This window comes from Atractosteus spatula (genome assembly GCF_055471065.1).
Source record: "Atractosteus spatula isolate fAtrSpa1 chromosome 3 unlocalized genomic scaffold, fAtrSpa1.hap1 SUPER_3_unloc_1, whole genome shotgun sequence".
In the NCBI taxonomy this organism is placed as follows: domain Eukaryota; kingdom Metazoa; phylum Chordata; class Actinopteri; order Semionotiformes; family Lepisosteidae; genus Atractosteus; species Atractosteus spatula.
The window spans coordinates 441,557-462,388 of record NW_028296646.1 but is presented as its reverse complement, the minus strand read 5'-3'; positions in this window follow the sequence as shown (position 1 = coordinate 462,388).

Sequence of the window (20,832 nt, the reverse complement as noted above, 5' to 3'; positions counted from 1 at the left end):
TATAGGGCAGGAACAGCACAGTTTTCAAAACGTGTTTTTCAGCCCGAAATAAACGCGTTTTCTCAGCCCTTAGAATCACAGTGTAACTGCCTGGCTCAGAAGAGCACACTGAGTCAGCCCTTAACCCCAGTGTGCTGAAATTGTCAAAACGTGTTTTTCAGCAGAAATAAACACGTTTTGGCATCTTTGGTCACCACCATGTAAGTTATAGGGCAGGAACAGCACAGTTTTCAAAACGTGTTTTTCAGCCCGAAATAAACGCGTTTTCTCAGCCCTTAGAATCACAGTGTAACTGCCTGGCTCAGAAGAGCAAACTGAGTCAGCCCTTAACCCCAGTGTGCTGAAATTGTCAAAACGTGTTTTTCAGCAGAAATAAACACGTTTTGGCAACTTTGGTCACCACCATGTAAGTTATAGGGCATAAACAGCACAGTTTTCAAAACGTGTTTTTCAGCCCGAAATAAACGCGTTTTCTCAGCCCTTAGAATCACAGTGTAACTGCCTGTCTCAGAAGAGCACACTGAGTCAGCCCTTAACCCCAGTGTGCTGAAATTGTCAAAACGTGTTTTTCAGCAGAAATAAACACGTTTTGGCAACTTTGGTCACCACCATGTAAGTTATAGGGCATAAACAGCACAGTTTTCAAAACGTGTTTTTCAGCCCGAAATAAACGCGTTTTCTCAGCTCTTAGAATCGCAGTGTAACTGCCTGTCTCAGAAGAGCACACTGAGTCAGCCCTTAACCCCAGTGTGCTGAAATTGTCAAAACGTGTTTTTCAGCAGAAATAAACACGTTTTGGCAACTTTGGTCACCACCATGTAAGTTATAGGGCAGGAACAGCACAGTTTTCAAAACGTGTTTTTCAGCCCGAAATAAACGCGTTTTCTCAGCTCTTAGAATCGCAGTGTAAATGCCTGTCTCAGAAGAGCACACTGAGTCAGCCCTTAACCCCAGTGTGCTGAAATTGTCAAAACGTGTTTTTCAGCAGAAATAAACACGTTTTGGCAACTTTGGTCACCACCATGTAAGTTATATGGCAGGAACAGCACAGTTTTCAAAACGTGTTTTTCAGCCCGAAATAAACGCGTTTTCTCAGCTCTTAGAATCGCAGTGTAACTGCCTGTCTCAGAAGAGCACACTGAGTCAGCCCTTAACCCCAGTGTGCTGAAATTGTCAAAACGTGTTTTACAGCAGAAATAAACACGTTTTGGCAACTTTGGTCAGCACCATGTAACTTATAGGGCAGGAACAGCACAGTTTTCAAAACGTGTTTTTCAGCCCGAAATAAACGCGTTTTCTCAGCCCTTAGAATCACAGTGTAACTGCCTGGCTCAGAAGAGCACACTGAGTCAGCCCTTAACCCCAGTGTGCTGAAATTGTCAAAACGTGTTTTTCAGCAGAAATAAACACGTTTTGGCAACTTTGGTCAACACCATGTAAGTTATATGGCAGGAACAGCACAGTTTTCAAAACGTGTTTTTCAGCCCGAAATAAACGCGTTTTCTCAGCCCTTAGAATCACAGTGTAACTGCCTGTCTCAGAAGAGCACAGTGAGTCAGCCCTTAACCCCAGTGTGCTGAAATTGTCAAAACGTGTTTTTCAGCAGAAATAAACACGTTTTGGCAACTTTGGTCAGCACCATGTAACTTATAGGGCAGGAACAGCACAGTTTTCAAAACGTGTTTTTCAGCCCGAAATAAACGCGTTTTCTCAGCCCTTAGAATCACAGTGTAACTGCCTGGCTCAGAAGAGCACACTGAGTCAGCCCTTAACCCCAGTGTGCTGAAATTGTCAAAACGTGTTTTTCAGCAGAAATAAACACGTTTTGGCAACTTTGGTCAGCACCATGTAACTTATAGGGCAGGAACAGCACAGTTTTCAAAACGTGTTTTTCAGCCCGAAATAAACGCGTTTTCTCAGCCCTTAGAATCACAGTGTAACTGCCTGTCTCAGAAGAGCACAGCGAGTCAGCCCTTAACCCCAGTGTGCTGAAATTGTCAAAACGTGTTTTTCAGCAGAAATAAACACGTTTTGGCAACTTTGGTCACCACCATGTAAGTTATATGGCAGGAACAGCACAGTTTTCAAAACGTGTTTTTCAGCCCGAAATAAACGCGTTTTCTCAGCTCTTAGAATCGCAGTGTAACTGCCTGGCTCAGAAGAGCACACTGAGTCAGCCCTTAACCCCAGTGTGCTGAAATTGTCAAAACGTGTTTTTCAGCAGAAATAAACACGTTTTGGCAACTTTGGTCAACACCATGTAAGTTATATGGCAGGAACAGCACAGTTTTCAAAACGTGTTTTTCAGCCCGAAATAAACGCGTTTTCTCAGCCCTTAGAATCACAGTGTAACTGCCTGTCTCAGAAGAGCACAGTGAGTCAGCCCTTAACCCCAGTGTGCTGAAATTGTCAAAACGTGTTTTTCAGCAGAAATAAACACGTTTTGGCAACTTTGGTCAGCACCATGTAACTTATAGGGCAGGAACAGCACAGTTTTCAAAACGTGTTTTTCAGCCCGAAATAAACGCGTTTTCTCAGCCCTTAGAATCACAGTGTAACTGCCTGGCTCAGAAGAGCACACTGAGTCAGCCCTTAACCCCAGTGTGCTGAAATTGTCAAAACGTGTTTTTCAGCAGAAATAAACACGTTTTGGCAACTTTGGTCACCACCATGTAAGTTATATGGCAGGAACAGCACAGTTTTCAAAACGTGTTTTTCAGCCCGAAATAAACGCGTTTTCTCAGCCCTTAGAATCACAGTGTAACTGCCTGTCTCAGAAGAGCACAGTGAGTCAGCCCTTAACCCCAGTGTGCTGAAATTGTCAAAACGTGTTTTTCAGCAGAAATAAACACGTTTTGGCAACTTTGGTCAGCACCAGGTAAGTTATATGGCAGGAACAGCACAGTTTTCAAAACGTGTTTTTCAGCCCGAAAAAAACGCGTTTTCTCAGCTCTTAGAATCGCAGTGTAACTGCCTGTCTCAGAAGAGCACACTGAGTCAGCCCTTAACCCCAGTGTGCTGAAATTGTCAAAACGTGTTTTACAGCAGAAATAAACACGTTTTGGCAACTTTGGTCAGCACCATGTAACTTATAGGGCAGGAACAGCACAGTTTTCAAAACGTGTTTTTCAGCCCGAAATAAACGCGTTTTCTCAGCCCTTAGAATCACAGTGTAACTGCCTGTCTCAGAAGAGCACAGCGAGTCAGCCCTTAACCCCAGTGTGCTGAAATTGTCAAAACGTGTTTTTCAGCAGAAATAAACACGTTTTGGCAACTTTGGTCACCACCATGTAAGTTATATGGCAGGAACAGCACAGTTTTCAAAACGTGTTTTTCAGCCCGAAATAAACGCGTTTTCTCAGCTCTTAGAATCGCAGTGTAACTGCCTGTCTCAGAAGAGCACAGTGAGTCAGCCCTTAACCCCAGTGTGCTGAAATTGTCAAAACGTGTTTTTCAGCAGAAATAAACACGTTTTGGCAACTTTGGTCACCACCATGTAAGTTATATGGCATGAACAGCACAGTTTTCAAAACGTGTTTTTCAGCCCGAAATAAACGCGTTTTCTCAGCTCTTAGAATCGCAGTGTAACTGCCTGTCTCAGAAGAGCACAGTGAGTCAGCCCTTAACCCCAGTGTGCTGAAATTGTCAAAACGTGTTTTACAGCAGAAATAAACACGTTTTGGCAACTTTGGTCACCACCATGTAACTTATAGGGCAGGAACAGCACAGTTTTCAAAACGTGTTTTTCAGCCCGAAATAAACGCGTTTTCTCAGCCCTTAGAATCACAGTGTAACTGCCTGTCTCAGAAGAGCACACTGAGTCAGCCCTTAACCCCAGTGTGCTGAAATTGTCAAAACGTGTTTTACAGCAGAAATAAACACGTTTTGGCAACTTTGGTCAGCACCATGTAACTTATAGGGCAGGAACAGCACAGTTTTCAAAACGTGTTTTTCAGCCCGAAATAAACGCGTTTTCTCAGCCCTTAGAATCACAGTGTAACTGCCTGGCTCAGAAGAGCACACTGAGTCAGCCCTTAACCCCAGTGTGCTGAAATTGTCAAAACGTGTTTTTCAGCAGAAATAAACACGTTTTGGCATCTTTGGTCACCACCATGTAAGTTATAGGGCAGGAACAGCACAGTTTTCAAAACGTGTTTTTCAGCCCGAAATAAACGCGTTTTCTCAGCCCTTAGAATCACAGTGTAACTGCCTGGCTCAGAAGAGCAAACTGAGTCAGCCCTTAACCCCAGTGTGCTGAAATTGTCAAAACGTGTTTTTCAGCAGAAATAAACACGTTTTGGCAACTTTGGTCACCACCATGTAAGTTATATGGCAGGAACAGCACAGTTTTCAAAACGTGTTTTTCAGCCCGAAATAAACGCGTTTTCTCAGCTCTTAGAATCGCAGTGTAACTGCCTGTCTCAGAAGAGCACACTGAGTCAGCCCTTAACCCCAGTGTGCTGAAATTGTCAAAACGTGTTTTACAGCAGAAATAAACACGTTTTGGCAACTTTGGTCAGCACCATGTAACTTATAGGGCAGGAACAGCACAGTTTTCAAAACGTGTTTTTCAGCCCGAAATAAACGCGTTTTCTCAGCCCTTAGAATCACAGTGTAACTGCCTGGCTCAGAAGAGCACACTGAGTCAGCCCTTAACCCCAGTGTGCTGAAATTGTCAAACGTGTTTTTCAGCAGAAATAAACACGTTTTGGCAACTTTGGTCACCACCATGTAAGTTATATGGCAGGAACAGCACAGTTTTCAAAACGTGTTTTTCAGCCCGAAATAAACGCGTTTTCTCAGCCCTTAGAATCACAGTGTAACTGCCTGTCTCAGAAGAGCACAGTGAGTCAGCCCTTAACCCCAGTGTGCTGAAATTGTCAAAACGTGTTTTTCAGCAGAAATAAACACCTTTTGGCAACTTTGGTCACCACCAGGTAAGTTATATGGCAGGAACAGCACAGTTTTCAAAACGTGTTTTTCAGCCCGAAATAAACGCGTTTTCTCAGCTCTTAGAATCGCAGTGTAACTGCCTGTCTCAGAAAAGCACACTGAGTCAGCCCTTAACCCCAGTGTGCTGAAATTGTCAAAACGTGTTTTACAGCAGAAATAAACACGTTTTGGCAACTTTGGTCAGCACCATGTAACTTATAGGGCAGGAACAGCACAGTTTTCAAAACGTGTTTTTCAGCCCGAAATAAACGCGTTTTCTCAGCCCTTAGAATCACAGTGTAACTGCCTGTCTCAGAAGAGCACAGTGAGTCAGCCCTTAACCCCAGTGTGCTGAAATTGTCAAAACGTGTTTTTCAGCAGAAATAAACACGTTTTGGCAACTTTGGTCATCACCATGTAAGTTATATGGCAGGAACAGCACAGTTTTCAAAACGTGTTTTTCAGCCCGAAATAAACGCGTTTTCTCAGCTCTTAGAATCGCAGTGTAACTGCCTGTCTCAGAAGAGCACAGTGAGTCAGCCCTTGACCCCAGTGTGCTGAAATTGTCAAAACGTGTTTTACAGCAGAAATAAACACGTTTTGGCAACTTTGGTCACCACCATGTAAGTTATATGGCATGAACAGCACAGTTTTCAAAACGTGTTTTTCAGCCCGAAATAATGGCGTTTTCTCAGCTCTTAGAATCGCAGTGTAACTGCCAGTCTCAGAAGAGCACAGTGAGTCAGCCCTTAACCCCAGTGTGCTGAAATTGTCAAAACGTGTTTTACAGCAGAAATAAACACGTTTTGGCAACTTTGGTCACCACCATGTAACTTATAGGGCAGGAACAGCACAGTTTTCAAAACGTGTTTTTCAGCCCGAAATAAACGCGTTTTCTCAGCCCTTAGAATCGCAGTGTAACTGCCTGTCTCAGAAGAGCACAGTGAGTCAGCCCTTAACCCCAGTGTGCTGAAATTGTCAAAACGTGTTTTTCAGCAGAAATAAACACGTTTTGGCAACTTTGGTCACCACCATGTAAGTTATATGGCAGGAACAGCACAGTTTTCAAAACGTGTTTTTCAGCCCGAAATAAACGCGTTTTCTCAGCTCTTAGAATCGCAGTGTAACTGCCTGTCTCAGAAGAGCACAGTGAGTCAGCCCTTAACCCCAGTGTGCTGAAATTGTCAAAACGTGTTTTACAGCAGAAATAAACACGTTTTGGCAACTTTGGTCACCACCATGTAAGTTATAGGGCATAAACAGCACAGTTTTCAAAACGTGTTTTTCAGCCCGAAATAAACGCGTTTTCTCAGCCCTTAGAATCACAGTGTAACTGCCTGTCTCAGAAGAGCACACTGAGTCAGCCCTTAACCCCAGTGTGCTGAAATTGTCAAAACGTGTTTTTCAGCAGAAATAAACACGTTTTGGCAACTTTGGTCACCACCATGTAAGTTATAGGGCATAAACAGCACAGTTTTCAAAACGTGTTTTTCAGCCCGAAATAAACGCGTTTTCTCAGCTCTTAGAATCGCAGTGTAACTGCCTGTCTCAGAAGAGCACACTGAGTCAGCCCTTAACCCCAGTGTGCTGAAATTGTCAAAACGTGTTTTTCAGCAGAAATAAACACGTTTTGGCAACTTTGGTCACCACCATGTAAGTTATAGGGCAGGAACAGCACAGTTTTCAAAACGTGTTTTTCAGCCCGAAATAAACGCGTTTTCTCAGCTCTTAGAATCGCAGTGTAAATGCCTGTCTCAGAAGAGCACACTGAGTCAGCCCTTAACCCCAGTGTGCTGAAATTGTCAAAACGTGTTTTTCAGCAGAAATAAACACGTTTTGGCAACTTTGGTCACCACCATGTAAGTTATATGGCAGGAACAGCACAGTTTTCAAAACGTGTTTTTCAGCCCGAAATAAACGCGTTTTCTCAGCTCTTAGAATCGCAGTGTAACTGCCTGTCTCAGAAGAGCACACTGAGTCAGCCCTTAACCCCAGTGTGCTGAAATTGTCAAAACGTGTTTTACAGCAGAAATAAACACGTTTTGGCAACTTTGGTCAGCACCATGTAACTTATAGGGCAGGAACAGCACAGTTTTCAAAACGTGTTTTTCAGCCCGAAATAAACGCGTTTTCTCAGCCCTTAGAATCACAGTGTAACTGCCTGGCTCAGAAGAGCACACTGAGTCAGCCCTTAACCCCAGTGTGCTGAAATTGTCAAAACGTGTTTTTCAGCAGAAATAAACACGTTTTGGCAACTTTGGTCAACACCATGTAAGTTATATGGCAGGAACAGCACAGTTTTCAAAACGTGTTTTTCAGCCCGAAATAAACGCGTTTTCTCAGCCCTTAGAATCACAGTGTAACTGCCTGTCTCAGAAGAGCACAGTGAGTCAGCCCTTAACCCCAGTGTGCTGAAATTGTCAAAACGTGTTTTTCAGCAGAAATAAACACGTTTTGGCAACTTTGGTCACCACCAGGTAAGTTATATGGCAGGAACAGCACAGTTTTCAAAACGTGTTTTTCAGCCTGAAATAAACGCGTTTTCTCTGCCCTTAGAATCACAGTGTAACTGCCTGTCTCAGAAGAGCACAGTGAGTCAGCCCTTAACCCCAGTGTGCTGAAATTGTCAAAACGTGTTTTTCAGCAGAAATAAACACGTTTTGGCAACTTTGGTCACCACCATGTAAGTTATATGGCAGGAACAGCACAGTTTTCAAAACGTGTTTTTCAGCCCGAAATAAACGCGTTTTCTCAGCCCTTAGAATCACAGTGTAACTGCCTGGCTCAGAAGAGCAAACTGAGTCAGCCCTTAACCCCAGTGTGCTGAAATTGTCAAAACGTGTTTTTCAGCAGAAATAAACACGTTTTGGCAACTTTGGTCACCACCATGTAAGTTATAGGGCAGGAACAGCACAGTTTTCAAAACGTGTTTTTCAGCCCGAAATAAACGCGTTTTCTCAGCCCTTAGAATCACAGTGTAACTGCCTGGCTCAGAAGAGCACACTGAGTCAGCCCTTAACCCCAGTGTGCTGAAATTGTCTAAACGTGTTTTACAGCAGAAATAAACACGTTTTGGCAACTTTGGTCACCACCATGTAAGTTATAGGGCAGGAACAGCACAGTTTTCAAAACGTGTTTTTCAGCCCGAAATAAACGCGTTTTCTCAGCCCTTAGAATCACAGTGTAAATGCCTGGCTCAGAAGAGCAAACTGAGTCAGCCCTTAACCCCAGTGTGCTGAAATTGTCAAAACGTGTTTTTCAGCAGAAATAAACACGTTTTGGCAACTTTGGTCACCACCATGTAAGTTATATGGCAGGAACAGCACAGTTTTCAAAACGTGTTTTTCAGCCCGAAATAAACGCGTTTTCTCAGCTCTTAGAATCGCAGTGTAACTGCCTGTCTCAGAAGAGCACACTGAGTCAGCCCTTAACCCCAGTGTGCTGAAATTGTCAAAACGTGTTTTACAGCAGAAATAAACACGTTTTGGCAACTTTGGTCAGCACCATGTAACTTATAGGGCAGGAACAGCACAGTTTTCAAAACGTGTTTTTCAGCCCGAAATAAACGCGTTTTCTCAGCCCTTAGAATCACAGTGTAACTGCCTGGCTCAGAAGAGCACACTGAGTCAGCCCTTAACCCCAGTGTGCTGAAATTGTCAAAACGTGTTTTTCAGCAGAAATAAACACGTTTTGGCAACTTTGGTCACCACCATGTAAGTTATATGGCAGGAACAGCACAGTTTTCAAAACGTGTTTTTCAGCCCGAAATAAACGCGTTTTCTCAGCCCTTAGAATCACAGTGTAACTGCCTGTCTCAGAAGAGCACAGTGAGTCAGCCCTTAACCCCAGTGTGCTGAAATTGTCAAAACGTGTTTTTCAGCAGAAATAAACACGTTTTGGCAACTTTGGTCACCACCAGGTAAGTTATATGGCAGGAACAGCACAGTTTTCAAAACGTGTTTTTCAGCACGAAATAAACGCGTTTTCTCTGCCCTTAGAATCACAGTGTAACTGCCTGTCTCAGAAGAGCACAGTGAGTCAGCCCTTAACCCCAGTGTGCTGAAATTGTCAAAACGTGTTTTTCAGCAGAAATAAACACGTTTTGGCAACTTTGGTCACCACCAGGTAAGATATATGGCAGGAACAGCACAGTTTTCAAAACGTGTTTTTCAGCCCGAAAAAAACGCGTTTTCTCAGCTCTTAGAATCGCAGTGTAACTGCCTGTCTCAGAAGAGCACACTGAGTCAGCCCTTAACCCCAGTGTGCTGAAATTGTCAAAACGTGTTTTACAGCAGAAATAAACACGTTTTGGCAACTTTGGTCAGCACCATGTAACTTATAGGGCAGGAACAGCACAGTTTTCAAAACGTGTTTTTCAGCCCGAAATAAACGCGTTTTCTCAGCCCTTAGAATCACAGTGTAACTGCCTGTCTCAGAAGAGCACAGTGAGTCAGCCCTTAACCCCAGTGTGCTGAAATTGTCAAAACGTGTTTTTCAGCAGAAATAAACACGTTTTGGCAACTTTGGTCACCACCATGTAAGTTATAGGGCAGGAACAGCACAGTTTTCAAAACGTGTTTTTCAGCCCGAAATAAACGCGTTTTCTCAGCCCTTAGAATCACAGTGTAACTGCCTGGCTCAGAAGAGCAAACTGAGTCAAACCTTAACCCCAGTGTGCTGAAATTGTCAAAACGTGTTTTTCAGCAGAAATAAACACGTTTTGGCAACTTTGGTCACCACCATGTAAGTTATAGGGCAGGAACAGCACAGTTTTCAAAACGTGTTTTTCAGCCCGAAATAAACGCGTTTTCTCAGCCCTTAGAATCACAGTGTAACTGCCTGGCTCAGAAGAGCACACTGAGTCAGCCCTTAACCCCAGTGTGCTGAAATTGTCTAAACGTGTTTTACAGCAGAAATAAACACGTTTTGGCAACTTTGGTCACCACCATGTAAGTTATAGGGCAGGAACAGCACAGTTTTCAAAACGTGTTTTTCAGCCCGAAATAAACGCGTTTTCTCAGCCCTTAGAATCACAGTGTAAATGCCTGGCTCAGAAGAGCAAACTGAGTCAGCCCTTAACCCCAGTGTGCTGAAATTGTCAAAACGTGTTTTTCAGCAGAAATAAACACGTTTTGGCAACTTTGGTCACCACCATGTAAGTTATATGGCAGGAACAGCACAGTTTTCAAAACGTGTTTTTCAGCCCGAAATAAACGCGTTTTCTCAGCTCTTAGAATCGCAGTGTAACTGCCTGTCTCAGAAGAGCACACTGAGTCAGCCCTTAACCCCAGTGTGCTGAAATTGTCAAAACGTGTTTTACAGCAGAAATAAACACGTTTTGGCAACTTTGGTCAGCACCATGTAACTTATAGGGCAGGAACAGCACAGTTTTCAAAACGTGTTTTTCAGCCCGAAATAAACGCGTTTTCTCAGCCCTTAGAATCACAGTGTAACTGCCTGGCTCAGAAGAGCACACTGAGTCAGCCCTTAACCCCAGTGTGCTGAAATTGTCAAAACGTGTTTTTCAGCAGAAATAAACACGTTTTGGCAACTTTGGTCACCACCATGTAAGTTATATGGCAGGAACAGCACAGTTTTCAAAATGTGTTTTTCAGCCCGAAATAAACGCGTTTTCTCAGCCCTTAGAATCACAGTGTAACTGCCTGTCTCAGAAGAGCACAGTGAGTCAGCCCTTAACCCCAGTGTGCTGAAATTGTCAAAACGTGTTTTTCAGCAGAAATAAACACGTTTTGGCAACTTTGGTCACCACCAGGTAAGTTATATGGCAGGAACAGCACAGTTTTCAAAACGTGTTTTTCAGCACGAAATAAACGCGTTTTCTCTGCCCTTAGAATCACAGTGTAACTGCCTGTCTCAGAAGAGCACAGTGAGTCAGCCCTTAACCCCAGTGTGCTGAAATTGTCAAAACGTGTTTTACAGCAGAAATAAACACGTTTTGGCAACTTTGGTCACCACCATGTAAGTTATAGGGCATAAACAGCACAGTTTTCAAAACGTGTTTTTCAGCCCGAAATAAACGCGTTTTCTCAGCTCTTAGAATCGCAGTGTAACTGCCTGTCTCAGAAGAGCACACTGAGTCAGCCCTTAACCCCAGTGTGCTGAAATTGTCAAAACGTGTTTTTCAGCAGAAATAAACACGTTTTGGCAACTTTGGTCACCACCATGTAAGTTATAGGGCAGGAACAGCACAGTTTTCAAAACGTGTTTTTCAGCCCGAAATAAACGCGTTTTCTCAGCTCTTAGAATCGCAGTGTAAATGCCTGTCTCAGAAGAGCACACTGAGTCAGCCCTTAACCCCAGTGTGCTGAAATTGTCAAAACGTGTTTTTCAGCAGAAATAAACACGTTTTGGCAACTTTGGTCACCACCATGTAAGTTATATGGCAGGAACAGCACAGTTTTCAAAACGTGTTTTTCAGCCCGAAATAAACGCGTTTTCTCAGCTCTTAGAATCGCAGTGTAACTGCCTGTCTCAGAAGAGCACACTGAGTCAGCCCTTAACCCCAGTGTGCTGAAATTGTCAAAACGTGTTTTACAGCAGAAATAAACACGTTTTGGCAACTTTGGTCAGCACCATGTAACTTATAGGGCAGGAACAGCACAGTTTTCAAAACGTGTTTTTCAGCCCGAAATAAACGCGTTTTCTCAGCCCTTAGAATCACAGTGTAACTGCCTGGCTCAGAAGAGCACACTGAGTCAGCCCTTAACCCCAGTGTGCTGAAATTGTCAAAACGTGTTTTTCAGCAGAAATAAACACGTTTTGGCAACTTTGGTCAACACCATGTAAGTTATATGGCAGGAACAGCACAGTTTTCAAAACGTGTTTTTCAGCCCGAAATAAACGCGTTTTCTCAGCCCTTAGAATCACAGTGTAACTGCCTGTCTCAGAAGAGCACAGTGAGTCAGCCCTTAACCCCAGTGTGCTGAAATTGTCAAAACGTGTTTTTCAGCAGAAATAAACACGTTTTGGCAACTTTGGTCACCACCAGGTAAGTTATATGGCAGGAACAGCACAGTTTTCAAAACGTGTTTTTCAGCCTGAAATAAACGCGTTTTCTCTGCCCTTAGAATCACAGTGTAACTGCCTGTCTCAGAAGAGCACAGTGAGTCAGCCCTTAACCCCAGTGTGCTGAAATTGTCAAAACGTGTTTTTCAGCAGAAATAAACACGTTTTGGCAACTTTGGTCACCACCATGTAAGTTATATGGCAGGAACAGCACAGTTTTCAAAACGTGTTTTTCAGCCCGAAATAAACGCGTTTTCTCAGCCCTTAGAATCACAGTGTAACTGCCTGGCTCAGAAGAGCAAACTGAGTCAGCCCTTAACCCCAGTGTGCTGAAATTGTCAAAACGTGTTTTTCAGCAGAAATAAACACGTTTTGGCAACTTTGGTCACCACCATGTAAGTTATAGGGCAGGAACAGCACAGTTTTCAAAACGTGTTTTTCAGCCCGAAATAAACGCGTTTTCTCAGCCCTTAGAATCACAGTGTAACTGCCTGGCTCAGAAGAGCACACTGAGTCAGCCCTTAACCCCAGTGTGCTGAAATTGTCTAAACGTGTTTTACAGCAGAAATAAACACGTTTTGGCAACTTTGGTCACCACCATGTAAGTTATAGGGCAGGAACAGCACAGTTTTCAAAACGTGTTTTTCAGCCCGAAATAAACGCGTTTTCTCAGCCCTTAGAATCACAGTGTAAATGCCTGGCTCAGAAGAGCAAACTGAGTCAGCCCTTAACCCCAGTGTGCTGAAATTGTCAAAACGTGTTTTTCAGCAGAAATAAACACGTTTTGGCAACTTTGGTCACCACCATGTAAGTTATATGGCAGGAACAGCACAGTTTTCAAAACGTGTTTTTCAGCCCGAAATAAACGCGTTTTCTCAGCTCTTAGAATCGCAGTGTAACTGCCTGTCTCAGAAGAGCACACTGAGTCAGCCCTTAACCCCAGTGTGCTGAAATTGTCAAAACGTGTTTTACAGCAGAAATAAACACGTTTTGGCAACTTTGGTCAGCACCATGTAACTTATAGGGCAGGAACAGCACAGTTTTCAAAACGTGTTTTTCAGCCCGAAATAAACGCGTTTTCTCAGCCCTTAGAATCACAGTGTAACTGCCTGGCTCAGAAGAGCACACTGAGTCAGCCCTTAACCCCAGTGTGCTGAAATTGTCAAAACGTGTTTTTCAGCAGAAATAAACACGTTTTGGCAACTTTGGTCACCACCATGTAAGTTATATGGCAGGAACAGCACAGTTTTCAAAACGTGTTTTTCAGCCCGAAATAAACGCGTTTTCTCAGCCCTTAGAATCACAGTGTAACTGCCTGTCTCAGAAGAGCACAGTGAGTCAGCCCTTAACCCCAGTGTGCTGAAATTGTCAAAACGTGTTTTTCAGCAGAAATAAACACGTTTTGGCAACTTTGGTCACCACCAGGTAAGTTATATGGCAGGAACAGCACAGTTTTCAAAACGTGTTTTTCAGCACGAAATAAACGCGTTTTCTCTGCCCTTAGAATCACAGTGTAACTGCCTGTCTCAGAAGAGCACAGTGAGTCAGCCCTTAACCCCAGTGTGCTGAAATTGTCAAAACGTGTTTTTCAGCAGAAATAAACACGTTTTGGCAACTTTGGTCACCACCAGGTAAGTTATATGGCAGGAACAGCACAGTTTTCAAAACGTGTTTTTCAGCCCGAAAAAAACGCGTTTTCTCAGCTCTTAGAATCGCAGTGTAACTGCCTGTCTCAGAAGAGCACACTGAGTCAGCCCTTAACCCCAGTGTGCTGAAATTGTCAAAACGTGTTTTACAGCAGAAATAAACACGTTTTGGCAACTTTGGTCAGCACCATGTAACTTATAGGGCAGGAACAGCACAGTTTTCAAAACGTGTTTTTCAGCCCGAAATAAACGCGTTTTCTCAGCCCTTAGAATCACAGTGTAACTGCCTGTCTCAGAAGAGCACAGTGAGTCAGCCCTTAACCCCAGTGTGCTGAAATTGTCAAAACGTGTTTTTCAGCAGAAATAAACACGTTTTGGCAACTTTGGTCACCACCATGTAAGTTATAGGGCAGGAACAGCACAGTTTTCAAAACGTGTTTTTCAGCCCGAAATAAACGCGTTTTCTCAGCCCTTAGAATCACAGTGTAACTGCCTGGCTCAGAAGAGCAAACTGAGTCAAACCTTAACCCCAGTGTGCTGAAATTGTCAAAACGTGTTTTTCAGCAGAAATAAACACGTTTTGGCAACTTTGGTCACCACCATGTAAGTTATAGGGCAGGAACAGCACAGTTTTCAAAACGTGTTTTTCAGCCCGAAATAAACGCGTTTTCTCAGCCCTTAGAATCACAGTGTAACTGCCTGGCTCAGAAGAGCACACTGAGTCAGCCCTTAACCCCAGTGTGCTGAAATTGTCTAAACGTGTTTTACAGCAGAAATAAACACGTTTTGGCAACTTTGGTCACCACCATGTAAGTTATAGGGCAGGAACAGCACAGTTTTCAAAACGTGTTTTTCAGCCCGAAATAAACGCGTTTTCTCAGCCCTTAGAATCACAGTGTAAATGCCTGGCTCAGAAGAGCAAACTGAGTCAGCCCTTAACCCCAGTGTGCTGAAATTGTCAAAACGTGTTTTTCAGCAGAAATAAACACGTTTTGGCAACTTTGGTCACCACCATGTAAGTTATATGGCAGGAACAGCACAGTTTTCAAAACGTGTTTTTCAGCCCGAAATAAACGCGTTTTCTCAGCTCTTAGAATCGCAGTGTAACTGCCTGTCTCAGAAGAGCACACTGAGTCAGCCCTTAACCCCAGTGTGCTGAAATTGTCAAAACGTGTTTTACAGCAGAAATAAACACGTTTTGGCAACTTTGGTCAGCACCATGTAACTTATAGGGCAGGAACAGCACAGTTTTCAAAACGTGTTTTTCAGCCCGAAATAAACGCGTTTTCTCAGCCCTTAGAATCACAGTGTAACTGCCTGGCTCAGAAGAGCACACTGAGTCAGCCCTTAACCCCAGTGTGCTGAAATTGTCAAAACGTGTTTTTCAGCAGAAATAAACACGTTTTGGCAACTTTGGTCACCACCATGTAAGTTATATGGCAGGAACAGCACAGTTTTCAAAATGTGTTTTTCAGCCCGAAATAAACGCGTTTTCTCAGCCCTTAGAATCACAGTGTAACTGCCTGTCTCAGAAGAGCACAGTGAGTCAGCCCTTAACCCCAGTGTGCTGAAATTGTCAAAACGTGTTTTTCAGCAGAAATAAACACGTTTTGGCAACTTTGGTCACCACCAGGTAAGTTATATGGCAGGAACAGCACAGTTTTCAAAACGTGTTTTTCAGCACGAAATAAACGCGTTTTCTCTGCCCTTAGAATCACAGTGTAACTGCCTGTCTCAGAAGAGCACAGTGAGTCAGCCCTTAACCCCAGTGTGCTGAAATTGTCAAAACGTGTTTTTCAGCAGAAATAAACACCTTTTGGCAACTTTGGTCACCACCAGGTAAGTTATATGGCAGGAACAGCACAGTTTTCAAAACGTGTTTTTCAGCCCGAAATAAACGCGTTTTCTCAGCTCTTAGAATCGCAGTGTAACTGCCTGTCTCAGAAAAGCACACTGAGTCAGCCCTTAACCCCAGTGTGCTGAAATTGTCAAAACGTGTTTTACAGCAGAATTAAACACGTTTTGGCAACTTTGGTCACCACCATGTAAGTTATATGGCATGAACAGCACAGTTTTCAAAACGTGTTTTTCAGCCCGAAATAATGGCGTTTTCTCAGCTCTTAGAATCGCAGTGTAACTGCCTGTCTCAGAAGAGCACAGTGAGTCAGCCCTTAACCCCAGTGTGCTGAAATTGTCAAAACGTGTTTTACAGCAGAAATAAACACGTTTTGGCAACTTTGGTCACCACCATGTAACTTATAGGGCAGGAACAGCACAGTTTTCAAAACGTGTTTTTCAGCCCGAAATAAACGCGTTTTCTCAGCCCTTAGAATCACAGTGTAACTGCCTGTCTCAGAAGAGCACAGTGAGTCAGCCCTTAACCCCAGTGTGCTGAAATTGTCAAAACGTGTTTTTCAGCAGAAATAAACACGTTTTGGCAACTTTGGTCACCACCATGTAAGTTATATGGCAGAACAGCACAGTTTTCAAAACGTGTTTTTCAGCCCGAAATAAACGCGTTTTCTCAGCTCTTAGAATCGCAGTGTAACTGCCTGTCTCAGAAGAGCACAGTGAGTCAGCCCTTAACCCCAGTGTGCTGAAATTGTCAAAACGTGTTTTACAGCAGAAATAAACACGTTTTGGCAACTTTGGTCACCACCATGTAAGTTATAGGGCATAAACAGCACAGTTTTCAAAACGTGTTTTTCAGCCCGAAATAAACGCGTTTTCTCAGCCCTTAGAATCACAGTGTAACTGCCTGGCTCAGAAGAGCAAACTGAATCAGCCCTTAACCCCAGTGTGCTGAAATTGTCAAAACGTGTTTTTCAGCAGAAATAAACACGTTTTGGCAACTTTGGTCACCACCATGTAAGTTATAGGGCAGGAACAGCACAGTTTTCAAAACGTGTTTTTCAGCCCGAAATAAACGCGTTTTCTCAGCTCTTAGAATCGCAGTGTAACTGCCTGTCTCAGAAGAGCACACTGAGTCAGCCCTTAACCCCAGTGTGCTGAAATTGTCAAAACGTGTTTTTCAGCAGAAATAAACACGTTTTGGCAACTTTGGTCACCACCATGTAAGTTATAGGGCAGGAACAGCACAGTTTTCAAAACGTGTTTTTCAGCCCGAAATAAACGCGTTTTCTCAGCTCTTAGAAACGCAGTGTAACTGCCTGTCTCAGAAGAGCACACTGAGTCAGCCCTTAACCCCAGTGTGCTGAAATTGTCAAAACGTGTTTTTCAGCAGAAATAAACACGTTTTGGCAACTTTGGTCACCACCATGTAAGTTATAGGGCAGGAACAGCACAGTTTTCAAAACGTGTTTTTCAGCCCGAAATAAACGCGTTTTCTCAGCCCTTAGAATCACAGTGTAACTGCCTGTCTCAGAAGAGCAAACTGAGTCAGCCCTTAACCCCAGTGTGCTGAAATTGTCAAAACGTGTTTTACAGCAGAAATAAACACGTTTTGGCAACTTTGGTCACCACCATGTAAGTTATAGGGCAGGAACAGCACAGTTTTCAAAACGTGTTTTTCAGCCCGAAATAAACGCGTTTTCTCAGCCCTTAGAATCACAGTGTAACTGCCTGGCTCAGAAGAGCAAACTGAGTCAGCCCTTAACCCCAGTGTGCTGAAATTGTCAAAACGTGTTTTACAGCAGAAATAAACACGTTTTGGCAACTTTGGTCACCACCATGTAAGTTATAGGGCAGGAACAGCACAGTTTTCAAAACGTGTTTTTCAGCCCGAAATAAACGCGTTTTCTCAGGCCTTAGAATCACAGTGTAAATGCCTGGCTCAGAAGAGCAAACTGAGTCAGCCCTTAACCCCAGTGTGCTGAAATTGTCAAAACGTGTTTTTCAGCAGAAATAAACACGTTTTGGCAACTTTGGTCACCACCATGTAAGTTATAGGGCAGGAACAGCACAGTTTTCAAAACGTGTTTTTCAGCCCGAAATAAACGCGTTTTCTCAGCCCTTAGAATCACAGTGTAAATGCCTGGCTCAGAAGAGCAAACTGAGTCAGCCCTTAACCCCAGTGTGCTGAAATTGTCAAAACGTGTTTTTCAGCAGAAATAAACACGTTTTGGCAACTTTGGTCACCACCATGTAAGTTATAGGGCAGGAACAGCACAGTTTTCAAAACGTGTTTTTCAGCCCGAAATAAACGCGTTTTCTCAGCTCTTAGAATCGCAGTGTAACTGCCTGTCTCAGAAGAGCACACTGAGTCAGCCCTTAACCCCAGTGTGCTGAAATTGTCAAAACGTGTTTTTCAGCAGAAATAAACACGTTTTGGCAACTTTGGTCACCACCATGTAAGTTATAGGGCAGGAACAGCACAGTTTTCAAAACGTGTTTTTCAGCCCGAAATAAACGCGTTTTCTCAGCTCTTAGAATCGCAGTGTAACTGCCTGTCTCAGAAGAGCACACTGAGTCAGCCCTTAACCCCAGTGTGCTGAAATTGTCAAAACGTGTTTTTCAGCAGAAATAAACACGTTTTGGCAACTTTGGTCACCACCATGTAAGTTATAGGGCAGGAACAGCACAGTTTTCAAAACGTGTTTTTCAGCCCGAAATAAACGCGTTTTCTCAGCTCTTAGAATCGCAGTGTAACTGCCTGTCTCAGAAGAGCACACTGAGTCAGCCCTTAACCCCAGTGTGCTGAAATTGTCAAAACGTGTTTTTCAGCAGAAATAAACACGTTTTGGCAACTTTGGTCACCACCATGTAAGTTATAGGGCATAAACAGCACAGTTTTCAAAACGTGTTTTTCAGCCCGAAATAAACGCGTTTTCTCAGCCCTTAGAATCACAGTGTAACTGCCTGGCTCAGAAGAGCAAACTGAGTCAGCCCTTAACCCCAGTGTGCTGAAATTGTCAAAACGTGTTTTTCAGCAGAAATAAACACGTTTTGGCAACTTTGGTCACCACCATGTAAGTTATAGGGCAGGAACAGCACAGTTTTCAAAACGTGTTTTTCAGCCCGAAATAAACGCGTTTTCTCAGCTCTTAGAATCGCAGTGTAACTGCCTGTCTCAGAAGAGCACACTGAGTCAGCCCTTAACCCCAGTGTGCTGAAATTGACAAAACGTGTTTTTCAGCAGAAATAAACACGTTTTGGCAACTTTGGTCACCACCATGTAAGTTATAGGGCAGGAACAGCACAGTTTTCAAAACGTGTTTTTCAGCCCGAAATAAACGCGTTTTCTCAGCTCTTAGAATCGCAGTGTAAATGCCTGTCTCAGAAGAGCACACTGAGTCAGCCCTTAACCCCAGTGTGCTGAAATTGTCAAAACGTGTTTTTCAGCAGAAATAAACACGTTTTGGCAACTTTGGTCACCACCATGTAAGTTATATGGCAGGAACAGCACAGTTTTCAAAACGTGTTTTTCAGCCCGAAATAAACGCGTTTTCTCAGCTCTTAGAATCGCAGTGTAACTGCCTGTCTCAGAAGAGCACACTGAGTCAGCCCTTAACCCCAGTGTGCTGAAATTGTCAAAACGTGTTTTACAGCAGAAATAAACACGTTTTGGCAACTTTGCTCAGCACCATGTAACTTATAGGGCAGGAACAGCACAGTTTTCAAAACGTGTTTTTCAGCCCGAAATAAACGCGTTTTCTCAGCCCTTAGAATCACAGTGTAACTGCCTGTCTCAGAAGAGCACAGTGAGTCAGCCCTTAACCCCAGTGTGCTGAAATTGTCAAAACGTGTTTTTCAGCAGAAATAAACACGTTTTGGCAACTTTGGTCACCACCAGGTAAGTTATATGGCAGGAACAGCACAGTTTTCAAAACGTGTTTTTCAGCCTGAAATAAACGCGTTTTCTCTGCCCTTAGAATCACAGTGTAACTGCCTGTCTCAGAAGAGCACAGTGAGTCAGCCCTTAACCCCAGTGTGCTGAAATTGTCAAAACGTGTTTTTCAGCAGAAATAAACACGTTTTGGCAACTTTGGTCACCACCATGTAAGTTATATGGCAGGAACAGCACAGTTTTCAAAACGTGTTTTTCAGCTCGAAATAAACGCGTTTTCTCAGCCCTTAGAATCACAGTGTAACTGCCTGGCTCAGAAGAGCACACTGAGTCAGCCCTTAACCCCAGTGTGCTGAAATTGTCAAAACGTGTTTTACAGCAGAAATAAACACGTTTTGGCAACTTTGGTCACCACCATGTAAGTTATAGGGCAGGAACAGCACAGTTTTCAAAACGTGTTTTTCAGCCCGAAATAAATGCGTTTTCTCAGCCCTTAGAATCACAGTGTAACTGCCTGGCTCAGAAGAGCAAACTGAGTCAGCCCTTAACCCCAGTGTGCTGAAATTGTCAAAACGTGTTTTTCAGCAGAAATAAACACGTTTTGGCAACTTTGGTCACCACCATGTAAGTTATAGGGCAGGAACAGCACAGTTTTCAAAACGTGTTTTTCAGCCCGAAATAAACGCGTTTTCTCAGCCCTTAGAATCACAGTGTAACTGCCTGGCTCAGAAGAGCAAACTGAGTCAGCCCTTAACCCCAGTGTGCTGAAATTGTCAAAACGTGTTTTTCAGCAGAAATAAACACGTTTTGGCAACTTTGGTCACCACCATGTAAGTTATAGGGCAGGAACAGCACAGTTTTCAAAACGTGTTTTTCAGCCCGAAATAAACGCGTTTTCTCAGCCCTTAGAATCACAGTGTAACTGCCTGGCTCAGAAGAGCACACTGAGTCAGCCCTTAACCCCAGTGTGCTGAAATTGTCTAAACGTGTTTTACAGCAGAAATAAACACGTTTTGGCAATTTTGGTCACCACCATGTAAGTTATAGGGCAGGAACAGCACAGTTTTCAAAACGTGTTTTTCAGCCCGAAATAAACGCGTTTTCTCAGCCCTTAGAATCACAGTGTAAATGCCTGGCTCAGAAGAGCAAACTGAGTCAGCCCTTAACCCCAGTGTGCTGAAATTGTCAAAACGTGTTTTTCAGCAGAAATAAACACGTTTTGGCAACTTTGGTCACCACCATGTAAGTTATATGGCAGGAACAGCACAGTTTTCAAAACGTGTTTTTCAGCCCGAAATAAACGCGTTTTCTCAGCTCTTAGAATCGCAGTGTAACTGCCTGTCTCAGAAGAGCACACTGAGTCAGCCCTTAACCCCAGTGTGCTGAAATTGTCAAAACGTGTTTTACAGCAGAAATAAACACGTTTTGGCAACTTTGGTCAGCACCATGTAACTTATAGGGCAGGAACAGCACAGTTTTCAA